This window comes from Salmo trutta, chromosome 24 (assembly GCF_901001165.1).
Source record: "Salmo trutta chromosome 24, fSalTru1.1, whole genome shotgun sequence".
In the NCBI taxonomy this organism is placed as follows: Eukaryota; Metazoa; Chordata; class Actinopteri; order Salmoniformes; family Salmonidae; genus Salmo; species Salmo trutta.
Genome location: NC_042980.1, coordinates 33,575,045 through 33,590,331, shown reverse-complemented (window position 1 = coordinate 33,590,331; position 15,287 = coordinate 33,575,045).

Sequence of the window (15,287 nt, the reverse complement as noted above, 5' to 3'; positions counted from 1 at the left end):
AGGTGGAAGAAATTCCTTTGTCTCTCTATGAAAACACTCTCTCTCTCTCTACTGTGGCCATGAGGAGATGATCTCCTCATAGGAATTTACAACCTCTTCTGGCCACAGCACCCTGGGTGAAGGAGACAGAGGGAGATGGTGCAGAGGTAGGGGAATGGTGCTCGCAGTGTCCAAAGAGGGCAACGTCATGACAGTGTTAACAACCCTCCAGACGAGCTTCAATGCCATACAACTCTCCTTCCGTGGCCTCCAACTGCTCTTAAATACAAGTACAACTAAATGCATGCTCTTCAACCGATCGCTGCCCGCACCTGCCTGCCCGTCCAGAATCATTACTCTGGACGGTTCTGACTTAGAATATGTGGACAACTACAAATACCTAGGTCTCTGGTTAGATTGTAAACTCTCCTTCCAGACTCACATCAAACATCTCCAATCCAAAGTTAAATCTAGAATTGTCTTCCTATTTCGAAACAAAGCATCCTTCACTCATGCTGCCAAACATACCCTCGTAAAACTGACCATCCTACCGATCCTCGACTTCGGCGATGTCATTTACAAAATAGCCTCCAACACCCTACTCAATAAACTGGATGCAGTCTATCACAGTGCCATCCGTTTTGTCACCAAAGCCCCATATACTACCCACCACTGCGACCTGTACGCTCTCGTTGGCTGGCCCTCGCTTCATACTCGTCGCCAAACCCACTGGCTCCAGGTCACCTACAAGACCCTGCTAGGTACAGTCCCCCCATATCTCAGCTCACTGGTCACCATAGCAGCACCCATCTGTAGCACGCGCTCCAGCAGGTATATCTCTCTGGTCACCCCCAAAGCCAATTCCTCCTTTGGCCGTCTCTCCTTCCAGTTCTCTGCTGCCAATGATTGGAACGAACTACAAAAATCTCTGAAACTGGAAACACTTATCTCCCTCCCTAGCTTTAAGCACCAGCTGTCAGAGCAGCTCACAGATCACTGCACCTGTACATAGCCCATCTATAATTTAGTCCAAACAACTACCTCTTCCCCTACTGTATTTATTTATTTTGCTCCTTTGCACCCCATTATTTCTACTTCTACTTTGCACTTTCTTCCACTACAAATCTTCCATTCCAGTGTTTTACTTGCTACAGTGAGGGAAAAAAGTATTTGATCCCCTGATGATTTTGTACGTTTGCCCACTGACAAAGAAATGATCAGTCTATAATTTTAATGATAGGTTTATTTGAACAGTGAGTGACAGAATAACAACAAAAAAATTCAGAAAAACACATGTCAAAAATGTTATAAATTGATTGACTGATCATTTCTTTGTCAGTGGGCAAACGTACAAAATCAGCAGGGAATCAAATACCTTTTTCCCTCACTGTATATTGTATTTACTTTGCCACCATGGCCTTTTTTGCCTTTTCCTCCCTTATCTCACCTCATTTGCTAACATTGTATATAGACTTATTTTTCTACTGTATTATTGACTGTGTTTGTTTTACTCCATGTGTAACTAACTCTGTGTTGTTGTATGTGTCGAACTGCTTTGCTTTATCTTGGCCAGGTCGCAATTGTAAATGAGAACTTGTTCTCAACTTGCCTACCTGGTTAAATAAAGGTGAAATACTTTTTTACAATTGCACCGATACCATACGAGTGCAGCAGCAACAGACATAGAATGACAGCGAGTAGAACCCAACAGGCAGCAGAGGTCTCTGTGAGGAGAGAGGGGAAACAGTTAATATAAGAAACAATCTGTATTTACAATTACATGCAATCATGTTGCCCTAGCAACCATCATGGCTCTAATGCAAACACTTTCCTGCAGAAAGCAAAGAGATAATACTACAGTCATGTTTTTTGAGAATGACACAAATATTAATTTTCAGTCTGCTGCCTCAGTTTGTATGTAGGTAATAAGAAGTGTACGTATGAAGTAAGAGAAGAGTGTATCACGACAATCTTAGTTAGTGGTTATACCGTCCTGAAGAGTGGGGAATTAGGCCATATGTCTAACACATGCAGTGAAAGATAAGTGAGCATCTGGCTCAACTTTGTTATCCATGCTACATCATATTTCTCATAACCTCATATACAATGCTGCTTGAAAATATGTGAACCCTACAGGACTGGTCATTATTTTGCTATAAAATATCAAAATAAATATATAAAATCCTTCTTTAAGCCCCAATTTGTTAGAAAGACATTCCACGTAAATGACAGAAACAAAAATATGATGTGTTCATTGTTTATTTAACAAAAATGGTTTATTTAACTTCTTACATCTACACGTTCCGCTAGCGGAACGTCTGCTCCAATATCCAATGATGGGCGGGGCGCGAAATTCAAACTCCTCTAAATCCGAAAACTTACACTTTTCAAACATATGACTATGTTACAGCTATTTAAAGACAAGACTCTCCTTTATCTAACCAAACTGTCCGATTTCAAAAAGGCTTTACAGCGAAAGCAAAACATTAGATTATGTCAGCAGAGTACCCAGCCAGGAATAATCACACAGCCATTTTTCAAGCTAGCATATCATGTCACATAAACCCAAACCATATCTAAATGCAGCACTAACCTTTGATGATCTTCATCAGATGACACACCTAGGACATTGTGTTATACAATACATGCATGTCTGTTCAATCAAGTTCATATTTATATCAAAAACCAGCTTTTTACATTAGCATGTGACGTTCAGAACTAGCATTCCCACCGAACACTTCCGGTGATTTTACTAAATTACTCACGATAAACGTTCACAAAAAGCATAACAATTATTTTAAGAATTATAGATACAGAACTCCTCTATGCACTCGATATGTCCGATTTTAAAATAGCTTTTCGGATGAAGCACATTTTGCAATAATGTAAGTACATAGCCCGGCGTTACAGGGCTAGCTATTTAGACACCCACCCAGTGTAGCCTTCACCAAAATCACATTTCCTATAAGAAAAATGTTCTTACCTTGCTTGTTCTTCATCAGAATACACTGCCAGGACTTCTACTTCAATAACAAATGTAGGTTTGGTCCCAAATAATCCATCGTTATATCCAAACAGCGACGTTTTGTTCGTGCGTTCTAGACACTATCCCAACGCTAAATCTCGGCCACGAGCATGACGCAAAATATGACAAAAAATTTCGAAATATTCCATTACCGTACTTCGAAGCATGTCAACCGCTGTTTAAAACCAATATTTATGCAATTTATCTCGTAGAGAAGCGATAATATTCCGACCGGGAATCTGCCTGTCTGTAAACTGAGGAAAAAACCAAAAGCCGGGGGCGGGGCGTGTCACGCGCCTAAGGCTTAGTCCATTGACTGACCACTCAGCATTTGCTCTCGTGTGCTTCAGCCAGGGCTTTGAATGACATCATTCCTGTTTTTCCCGGGCTGTGAGACTCCATTGTTGACGTGAGAATTGTCACGTAAGAGCAGAGATCCTTTGTAAACGACAGAGATAATAAAGAAGGGCAAGAAATGTTCAGACAGGGTACTTCCTGAACAGAAGCATCTCAGGTTTTTGCCTGCCATAGGAGTTCTGTTATACTCACAGACACCATTCAAACAGTTTCAGAAACTTTGGAGTGTTTTCTCTCCAAAGCTAATAATTATATGCATATTCCAGTTTCTGGGCAGGACTAATAATCAGATTAAATCGGGTACGTTTTTTATCCAGCCGTGAAATTACTGCCCCCTAGATGTAACAGGTTAACAGAAACTCATTTGATGTGTGCAAAAATATGTGAACCCCTTCAGTCAACAGCTTGTGGCACCTCCATAATAAGCAATAACTTGGAGTAAATGTCTCCTATAGCCAGTAATCAGTCTATGACATCTGTTTTGAGGGAGATTTGCCCACTCCTCCTTACAGAATTCATCCAATTGAGTGAGGGTTGAGGGTTGTCTGGCATGAACTGCCCGATTCAGGTCCTGCCACAGCATCTCGATTGGATTTAGGTCAGGACTTTGACTTGGCCAATACAAAACACAAATCTTCTTTCTCCTGAGCCATTCTTTGGTAGATTTGCTTGAATGCTTTGGGTTGATGTCTTGTTGGAAGACCCATTTTTCATCCCAGCTTAGCTTCTTCACTGATGGCCTTTCGTTCTGTTCCAGAATCTTCTGGTATACCTCAGATCTCATGGTTCCCTTAATGATGTGGCGTCGTCCAGGTTCAGAGGAGGAAAACCAGCCTCAGATCTTGACATTCCCACCACCATGCTTAACTGTTGGGATAAGGTTCTTTGGTGGTAGACAGTGTTGGGTTTTCGCCAAAAATAGCGGTGTTGATTGTGACCAACAAGGTCAATTTTAGACTCATCTGTCCAGAGAATATACTTCCAGAAACCTTCAGGTTTGTCCAGGTGGTCTCTGCCAAAGTTAAGATGGGCAGTTAGGTATTTTTTGGACAGCAGAGGCTTCTTCCTAGCAACCCTCCCATGAATTGCATTTTGATTTAGTGTTCTTCTTATTGTTGAAGCATGCACAGTTACCTGAGATGCAGTACGGGAGGTCTGCAAATCTCTAGATGTTATGTTTGGGTTTGCTTTTACCTGATTTATTATTGTTCTTGTGGTGCTTGGTGATATTTTGGAAGCGAGTTGCTGTCATTTTAAGTGCTCTCCATTTATAAATGATTTGCCGAGAGAGAGAGAGAGAGAGAGAGAGAGAGAGAGAGAGATAAAAATGCTATAGATGGAAGGAAAGTATTGTGGAAACCTACCAAAAAACAATTAGGCAACAACAAATTCAATCCCTTTTATAAAACTTCCGGGACAAAACGTTCCACTGTAATAGCGAAGGTGTAAACTTGGCAGTAGAAAACCTTAACAATATATTTGACCTCGCAGCTTCCCTATCAAATCTAAACATATCAAACAGAAAACCAAAGAAAATTAACAACGATGACAAATGGTTTGATGAAGAATGCAGAAACCTAAAAAAGAAATTGAAAAACCTATCCAACCAAAAACATAGAGACCCAGAAAACCTGAGCCAACGGCTTCACTATGGTGAATCACTAAAACAAAACATAAAAACACAAAAGAAAAAGAAAGAACAGCACATCAGAAATCAGTTCAATGTAATTGAAGAATCCATAGACTAACCATTTCTGGGAAAATTGAAAAACACTAAACAAACAACAACACCAAGAGTTATCTATCCAGAACTAAGATGTATGGGTAAACCACTTCTCCAGTCTTTTTGGCCCTATAACTTCTTCGGGCTAGGTGGCAGTATTTTCCCGTCCGGATGAAAAGCGTGCCAAAGTAAACTGCCTATTACTCAGGCCCAGAAGCTAGGATATGCATATGCACAGTAGTATTGGATAGAAAAAAAAAGGTTAAAATAATGTCTGTGAGTATAACAGAACGGATTTTGCAGGCGAACCCCGAGCACAATCCATCCAGGGATTTTTTGGGGGATGTCATTGTGTTTTCCAATACTTTCAATGGGAAACCTGATTTATTAGGGCCCAGACTGCAGTTCCTATGGCTTCCACTAGATGTCAATAGTCTTTAGAAATTGTTTGATGTTTTTCTTTTGAGAAATGAAGAAGTAGTCCTATTCTTTTCATGTGTCACTCAGGTTGGACTCTAGTCTTTTGGTGCGCGTGAACAGGAGCGTGCTCCTCATTGTTTTTCTCCGTTATTGGAAACAGTTTATTTCATCTTAAATTTGATCGAGTATTTACATTTTAGGGTACCTGAGGTTGGATTAAAAACATTGTTTGAAATGTTTGGACCAAGTCTACAGGTAACTTATCAGATACTTTGTAGTCATGTTGGGCGAGTTGAAACCGGTGTATTTCTGAATCAAACGCGCCAAATAAATGGACATTTTGTGGATATAAAGAAGGAATTTGTTAAACAAAACGACCATTCATTGTGTCACTGAGACATTTGGGATTGCAAAAAGATGAAGATCTTCAAATAGCATTTATTATATTGCTATTGCTGACTTTTATGTCACACCTGCCTGGTTGAAAAAAGGAAGTGATTCCCAAACCTTCCATAACAAAGCCATCACCTACAGAGAGATGAACCTGGAGAAGAGTCCCATAAGCAAGCTGGTCCTGAGGCTCTGTTCACAAACACAAACATGCCCCACAGAGACCCAGGACAGGAACACAATTAGACCCAATCAAATCATGAGAAAACAAAAAGATAATTACTTGACCCATTGGAAAGAACTAACAAAAAACAGAGAAACTAGAATGATATTTGGCCCTAAACAGAGAGTACACACTGGCCCAAACTTAATGAAATCTTTGACTATGTACAGACTCGGTGAGCATTGCCTTGCTATTGAGAAAGACCGCTGTAGGCAGACCTGGCTCTCAAGAGAAGACAGGCTATGTGCACACTGCCCACAAAATGAGTTGCAAACTAAGCTGCACTTCCTAACCGCCTGCCAAATCTATGACCATATTAGAGACACATATTTGGCATTGTTTAAAGTGACAAGTGATACATTTTTACATCCAATTTTGTATTATTAAAGTGGCTAGAGATTTGAGTCAGTATGTTGGCAGCAGCCACTCAATGTTAGTGATGGCTGTTTAACAGTCTGATGGCCTTGAGACAGAAGCTGTTTTTCAGTCTCTCGGTCCCAGCTTTGATGCACCTGTACTGACCTCGCCTTCTGGATCATAGCGGGGTGAACAGGCAGTGGCTTGGGTGGTTGTTGTCCTTCATGATCTTTTTGGCCTTCCTGTGACATCGGATGGTGTAGGTGTCCTGGAGAGCAGGTAGTTTGCCCCCGGTGATGCATTGTGCAGACCTCACTACCCTCTGGAGAGCCTTCCGGTTATGGGCAGAGCAGCTGCCGTACCAGGCGGTAATACAGCCCGACAGGATGCTCTCGATTGTGCATCTGTAAAGGTTTGTGAGAATTTTTGGTGACAAGCTGAGGTTGAAGAGGCGCTGCTGCGCCTTCTTCACCATGCTGTCTGTGTGGGTGGACAATTTCAGTTTGTCCGTGATCTGTACGTCGAGGAACTTAAAACTCTCCACCCTCTCCACTACTGTCCCATCAATGTAGATAGGGGGCTGCTCTCTCTGCTGTTTCCTGAAGTCCCCGATCATCTCATTTGTTTTGTTGACATTGAGTGTGAGGTTATTTTCCTGACACCACACTCCGAGGGCCCTCACCTCCTCCCTGTAGGCCGTCTCGTCATTGTTGGTAATCAAGCCTACCACTGTAGTGTCATCTGCAAACTTGATGATTGAGTTGGAGGCGTGCATGGCCACGCAGTCGTGGGTGAACAGAGAGTACAGGAGAGGGCTGAGAACGCACCCTTGTGGGGACCCAGTGTTGAGGATCAGCGGGTTGGAGATGTTGTTACCCTCACCACCTGGGGCGGCCCGTCAGGAAGTCCAGGACCCAGTTGCACAGGGCGGGGTCGAGACCCAGACACAGCATTCTTACACAGGTAATCCTCTTGTCCAGATGGGTTAGGGGTTTGTGTATTTTTGGACCTTATCATAAGAGTTCAAGCCTTTTTTCGGTTCAAAATATCCTCCATGGCCGTATCCAAATCATTTTCCGCTGTTTGTCTCTTTTCAGGACCCTGTAATTGCTGTTTAAGTCCATCCAACTCCTGTAGAGGCACCAAGTACATTTTATTTGCCATCACACTCTGTGTTCAACCCCCACGTCTGGCAGCAATAAGGCTGGTGATGAAGGGCACAGCTATAAGAAAAACCCCAGACTGTTGTATGCTATGTCTTTTCTTTTGAAGACTGGCCCTTTTATTGGCAAAGAGCTTGATCTCGGTCTTTTGTCTCTTTCATTTTTTAAATTGGGTCAGGGTGAGTGGAATGCTGCCTTTAAGAAGATTCAAAGCAATCTCACATAGGGATAATATGAGATCTGAAGAACAGTGACCCAAGATGGCCTTCTGTACTTTAGCGGTAGCCCCAACTAGGCTTCTCAAGAGCGGCAGGTTTCTTTTTAAACGCAGAGACATAGGTTACTTTTTAGGAATGTAAGCCACCAGCCACTCCCATGGGAACAAGCCGGTTTGGAGCCTCAGGTGTTCTGCAGTATTTGATTTTAAATCCACGATTAAATAAGAGTATGGCACTTTGGTAGCGTCCTCATAGCTCTCCATGAAGAAGGATTTCCTTCCCGGGTACATTTGCTGAGCTAGAGTGTTAATTTGTAGTTTGTCTCTAGGCTTTTTAACAAAACCATGTAATTGGCGTTCAAACTATTGGTACGGCTATTTTTACCTTGGTGAAACACATTCTGCACCAACTAATGCACGGACAGGTTTCTATGACGAGGATATTGGGTAAAAGCTTGTGCAATTTCAGGATGTTCGCTACCTGCAAATAGCATATCGTCTAAAACCAGAAGATTGTTTTTATGAGGAGGTAAAAGTTCATCATCAGACAGGGATGCGGGTATTCCTTCAACAAACTAGATTTTTATTTTCTTCAACAGCTCATCATACAAAGGTTGATATTATGAATAACACCACACAATATTGTCAGGTTTCTGAGATAATACATGTTCATGATTCTCTAGAATACTTTTTACAAAACAAGTTTTACAGCTATTGGATGGGCCTGCGATTAAGGCTGAAAATGGTAGTTGCAACCTGGGGTCAAAACCTTTTTCAGCAGACATTCTATCTTAAGCTTTAAGACACTCAGGGTTTGCAACATAAGTCAGTAGCCAAAGGGCAAGGTGGTCCTGTCAGGTAAAAGTAATCTCTTGTCATAGACTACCTGGAATCTTTTAGTAAGTCAGACATTCCTTAGATGGAAACCCTTTTTATCTCTAACAATCTTTTTGTACGAGCTCAAAATCTCCAAGTCACTATTCTGGTCGTTTATGAACCCCTCGACCAAGCGTGTGATTGATTCCAAGTTTACACGCGGGGCATTTTCATAGTTTTGAGTCACGCCTTTGGCTTTCAACACCACGTGATTGTCTTTAGTCCTAAAATAATAGCTTTTGGGACCACAGGAGGACCACTCTGTGATATGGTCACCATCTTCGAGTTCACCCACTTCTTGTTACGTCTCTATTGCACCAGGGCAATGTCTTGACTCAAGAACGAAAAATGTGAAATTTCGTATTCGTCCGAAAAAACTAATTCAAAAAAATCTTTGGGGTCTTTAATGATCGACGTTGTTAGCATATTGCTTCTCTGGGAAAGCTTGCCCCAAAGTGAATTTAAGTACTGTTTCGACAGATTTCTTTTGGTTTTGTTGACCTATATTCTGTCAGGGTCAAGATGTATGCCTTCTCTGTCGTGATAGTCCTGAATGTACTTGTCTTTGTTCTCTTGATCGGTGACCAATGCAGGATAGCCTGAAGCCATTTGCTTGCATCTCAAGAAGGTCTGGATGTACTCTTTAAAAAGAGTGTCTGATTTCCTGGAAAAGTTCCACACTTCAAAGATTTTGGCCACATCTCTAGAGCCTTAGAGAATTCAACTGTGACCCATACACCTGTCAGGGCTCTTTCTTGATCTGAATGATCACAAGGCTTTTCCTGGTTGTTGTTTACACTGCAGGTGCGACAAAGGGGAAAGAAAAGTTTTCCTTGAGGTCCCTTGTAAGGCAACACTGGCAGAAACAAACCCCTAGGAGGGTAGACAGTGGCTTTGATCAGACCAAAATAGTATTGGGGTAAGTGAAAGTCACGGTGAATAATTTCAGGATGCCCCATAGGATAGCATGAGGAACTCATTACATGAGGATAAAGGGATGTAAAATCTACATATCCTATTGTCTCGTCGGGTTGCGCTACATACCGCAATGTGAAATCATTGGTACGGCCTCCATACAAGGCCTATTGTGGTTCCAAGGGTTCTGGTGTGTCAAAGCTGGAAAGGAAAGCTCGAACATGAGGATGAGACATTTTGAGTGCGGTCCACTCATGCTCCCACATCACATTCACTTTCAACCGGTAAGTATTCTGTAAAGATTCCAATTTGTCTTGTAACTCTTGGTACATTTCCCCAAAACTCTTTTGGGTTAGGACACACATGGCCTGGGGCACAAAGCAAGATTTAGAACCGTGGAAGAAACAACCGTTGTACTCAAACACGGACTCAACACCGTCAATCTGTGTGTATCCATCTACGTGAGAAGGCCCAAACGCCTTCTCACCCCTATAGAAAGCATGTTGAATAAAAATGTTTTTATCCTGGGCCAAGTACCCCAACCATTGAATGGACCCACTAGAGTATGACTTGAATTGGCATCGGTAGTTGTCAGGTGATGGAATAGCTATAGATGCTGGAGGTAAACAGTGTGTGCGATAGGTTTTCATGCATGTCGATGCAATAGTTGTACAACTCCAGGGGTCAATGTCTGCATCTTTGATTACCTCTTCTCTGAATCTGAGGCATCCTTCACGAAGTATAACCACATCGTTGTCACAGTATGACTCCATCTCTTTGTGGAAATCAAAGGTGCTATGACATACTGTCTCATACCATGTCATGAATCTCTCTCGCTCTTTGGGAGACATTTGATCACACCCGTACCTTTCGGGGCTGTGATAAGATCCAATATAATGTAGATTCTCCTCAGATGTGGAGAAATGATGAAAACAACCCCTTTCGCAGAGTTTTGAAAACCCAAGGCCTCAGGCATTTGAGCCAATCTCATGGGTAAGAAACTTAAACTGTCAATGTATCTCTGGTTGAAGGCGGGGTCTACAAAACACACAATTTTACTACCTTGAGCTATGACACTGGGTGCAACGCCTTGTTGTATCAGAGGGTTCAAAAGAAAATAGGAGTCATAGGCCCTAGAATTGTGAGCTACAAACACGAAGTTTCTGTACTGGGGTTTTCTGAAGTGTTTTAGAAAGAGTAGTGCTCAATTGGGCCCCTCTGCCGACCACTTTTCACCCTTGAAAGTCATGGTAGATACAAAAATAGGCAAATAACCCCCTGATTGCTGATTAGTCTCAAAATCATAAAACGCATATTTCTCTGAATGTTCATCTTCAGCCAAGGGCTGAATATAACACTCGTGTGGCACTTCTTGAACCACTTCAGCGTCTCTGCTTTTCAAAGGCCCTTTACAGATTGGGCAATGTATGATTCCACACACATGAGGTTTAGGGCTGTCTTTTAACTTGTAATTGCAATGGCATTTTGGACATTTCTTGTTAATGTCACATCTGCTTACAGATTTACATGCCTTGGGATGCCATGTTTCAATTTTGTGTTTTTCGTAGCAGTAGGCCGAACGACATGTGCGTTGATAATCCACGCAGGGTGTTAGGTTTAAGGGTTGCATCGGACATGTTTCATCCAGACATACTGAACAGTTATAACGACAAGAGGGCCCCCCCTTTCGGGTGTAGCCTGTATGACATGATGGACACACATATGGCGCTCCTAAAAATGCTGTGATGTTGGTAATAGCATAATAATGGGCGTTTTGCACATAAAAGTACAGAATCTGAGGATGAGGTTGTGGGTTGTTCTGGAATTTCAAGAGAGCTGCATTAGCTCTACTGTGGTACAAAACCACAATCTTGATGTTCAGAAAATTTCTAAATTTGACTATGTCAGAGAAAGCCACAGCATCCTTTACACCTAGACCCACGGCATTTTGAAGCTCCCGAGCCTTTTGTAAAGCCTCTAGATCAGTACATCCAAGGTTGAGTAAATGTGCTAGGCCTACTGCAAAGCATAACTGATTACCAGGATTGTGAACGTTTATGAGGTATGCCCTTTTATTGCTTATGATTTCTGATTGCATGAGACTATCAAGTTTCCTTATCTGACCCCCTCCACCTAGGGGTTGACGTACTATTTGTACTACGAGCTCGAGGGTCCTATCAGCTATGATGGATAAATTAGATGTAACAAGTCATTCCAGCAGGGCTATAAATTGTTCAAGATCTGCTGCGCCATTGGGTAAAACAAGAGATACAGTGTTTTGCATGCTATCTCCACAAATTTCAAGCTGTAAGACACCAAGAGGTTCGGCAAAATCTGTTGCCCTGTCTAACAGTTTGTTCAGAGTATCCAATATCATCACATAAAAACACTGCATAATCAAGGTTCTGATGCAGCCATGTGAAATTAAAACACTGTCGAATCTCTGTATTGCTGAATTTATTTCGGTACACAACCCGAACACTTCTGTCAAGACCATCGCCCCTCTGATTTATTATACCATTTTTCAATTCCTCAAAAACATCATATTGTGGTTCAGACCCCTCAGACATGGGAGTTAAAGGAGGTGTGTGTGGTCTGGTGTCAAAGATCTTGTGCTCTCATTCATTTGGATAATTAACCTGTTGAGGACAGACGTTCCGCTAGCGCAACCCCGTTCCGCCTGCGGAACCCCTAGCCAACAGCCAATGGCATCGCACGGCGCGAAATACAAAACCAACTAAAATAGCACAATTCAATTTTCTCAAACAATCAACTATTTTACACCATTTTAAAGATAAGATTCTCGTTAATCTAACCAAATTGTCCAATTTCAAAAAGGCTTTACAGCGAAAGCAAAACATTAGATTATGTTAGGAGAGTACATAGACACAAATAATCACGCAGCTATTTTCCAAGCTAGCATATATCTCACATAAACCCAAACCATAGCTAAATGCAGCACTAACCTTTGATGATCATCAGATGACACTCCTAGGACATTATGTTATACAATACATGCATGTTTTGTTCAATCAAGTTCATATTTATATCAAAAAACTGCTTTTTACATTAGCATGTGATGTTTAGAACTAGCATTCCCACCCAAAACTTCCGGTGAATTTACTAAATTACTCATGATAAACTTTGACAAAATACATAACAATTATTTTAAGAATTATAGATACAGAACTCCTTTATGCAATCGCTATGTCCAATTTTAAAAAAGCTTTTTTGGCGAAAGCACATTTTGCAATATTCTGAGTACATAGCTCGGCCATCAAGTCTAGCTATTCAGACACCCGCCAACTTCGGGGTCACCTAAACTCAGAATTACTATTAGAAAAATTGGATTACCTTTGCTGTTCTTCGTCAGAATGCACTCCCAGGACTTCTACTTCAACAACAAATGTTGTTTTGGTTCCAAATAATCCATAGTTATATCCAAATACCTCCGTTTTGTTCATGCGTTCAGGTCACTATCCGAAGGGTAACGCGCGAGCGCATTTCGTGACAAAAAAATTCAAAATATTACATTACTGTACTTAGAAGCATGTCAAACGCTGTTTAAAATTATGTATGCTATTTTTCTCGTAAAATAGCGATAATATTCCAACCGGGCAACATTGTATTCATTCAAAGACTGAAAGAAAAACATGGCAAGTTCTTGTGACCGCGCATCTCCAGTCTCACTGTCCCCAGGCTGACCACTTAAACTCTGCTCCTATACTTTGCCCAGAGACAGCAGACACCCCATTCCACTTTCTGGCGGCTTTAGAGAGCCAACGGAAGCCTTAGAAAGTGTCACATTACAGCACAGATGCTGTAATGTTGATAGAGATGCAACAGAAGGACCACAAATTGTCAGACAGGGCACTTCCTGCATGGAATCTTCTCAGGTTTTGGCCTGTCATATGAGTTCTGTTATACTCACAGACACTATTCAAACAGTTTTAGAAACTGTAGAGTGTTTTCTATCGAAATCTACTAATTATTTGCATATCCTAGTTTCTGGGCAGGAGTAGTAACCAGATTAAATCGGGTACGTTTTTTATCCGGCCGTGAAAATACTGCCCCCTATACCACAACAGGTTAACAAACAACTGGCTCTCCAGAAAGCGCTGGAGAACCTGTCGGATGTGGAGCACATGTTCTTGGGGGGAGCGGGAGAATACGAGGATGTCATCAATGTAGATGAAGATGAAGCGGTTCAGCATGTCGCAGTGAACATCATTCACCATAACCTGGAACACAGCAGGGGTGTTGGTGAGGCCAAAGGGCATGACCAGATATTTGTAGTGGCCGACAGCCGTGTTTAATTCCACTCGTCCCCCTCTTGTATCCACCTCAGGTGGTAGGCATTTCGTAGATCCAGCTTGGAGAAAACAGTGGCCAACTGGAGTGATCCAAGGGAAAGGAGGAGGGCTGAAGTTCGAAAATGAGGGCACACTGCGCTAAAAACACCTGACATGTGCTCGGCTCTCTATTAAATTGTTCCGGGGGAGGTATAAGGGGCTCCCGGGAATGTGGAGTGGACGGTGGGGCCACTCCAAACGCTGCTAACCGCCGAGTTACTGAGGGGCAGTGGGGTTACCACCGTGGCAGACTGCCACCCCAGACAACCCGCGGAATTCGTCCAGCAGCATGTCCAATGCCCGGTCATGGTGCTCAGCCAACGTTTGGACCCCCTCCATAAGACCGCAAAGCAATTCCTCGTGCCTACCAATTTAGGCTCCTTGGGAGGAGATGGCGTTGCGCAGCTGGCCCGGGTCTGCTGGGTAAGTCATGTCCAGTTTGTACTATCAGGTATGAAGGTAAGACCCAGATGCAGACAACGTTGAATTAACAAAGGTTTAACAATAAAACAGGGGAAGGCAATAGACAGGTCAAGACAGGCAAAGGGTCAGTAAACCAGAGGTGGGGCAAGGGTACCGGATGGCAGGCAGGCTCAGGGTCAGGGTAGGCAGAGGTCAATAATCCAGAGGTGGGGCAAAGGTACAGGTTGGAAGGTATGCTCAGGGTCAGGGGCAGGAAGAGTGGTCAGGCAGGCTGGCTCAGAGTCAGGACAGGAAAGGGTCAAAACCAGGAGGGTGAGAAAAAGAGACTGGGGAAAGCAGGAGCTGAGATACAAAAACGCTGTTTGACTTGACAAACAAGACGAACTGGCAAACCGACAAACAGAAAACACAGGTATAAATACACAGGAGATACCAATATACATATATATATATATATATATATATATATATATAGTTGAAGTTGGAAGTTTACATACACCTTAGCCAAATACATTTAAACTCAGTTTTCAATTCCTAACATTTAATCCTGGTAAAAATTCCCTGTCTTAGGTCAGTCAGGATCCCCACTTTATTTAAGAATGTGAAATATCTGAATAATAGTAGAGAGAATGATTTATTTCAGCTTTGGAAGACCCATTGTGACAAAGCTTTAACTTCCTGACATGTCTTGAGATGTTGCTTCAATATGTCCACATCATTTTCCATCCTCATGATGCCATCTATTTTGTGAAGTGCACCAGTCTCTCCTGCATCAAAGCACCCCCACAACATGATGCTGCCACCTCCGTGCTTCACGGTTGGGATGGTGTTCGTTGGCTTGCTAGCGTCCCCCTTTATCTTCCAAAC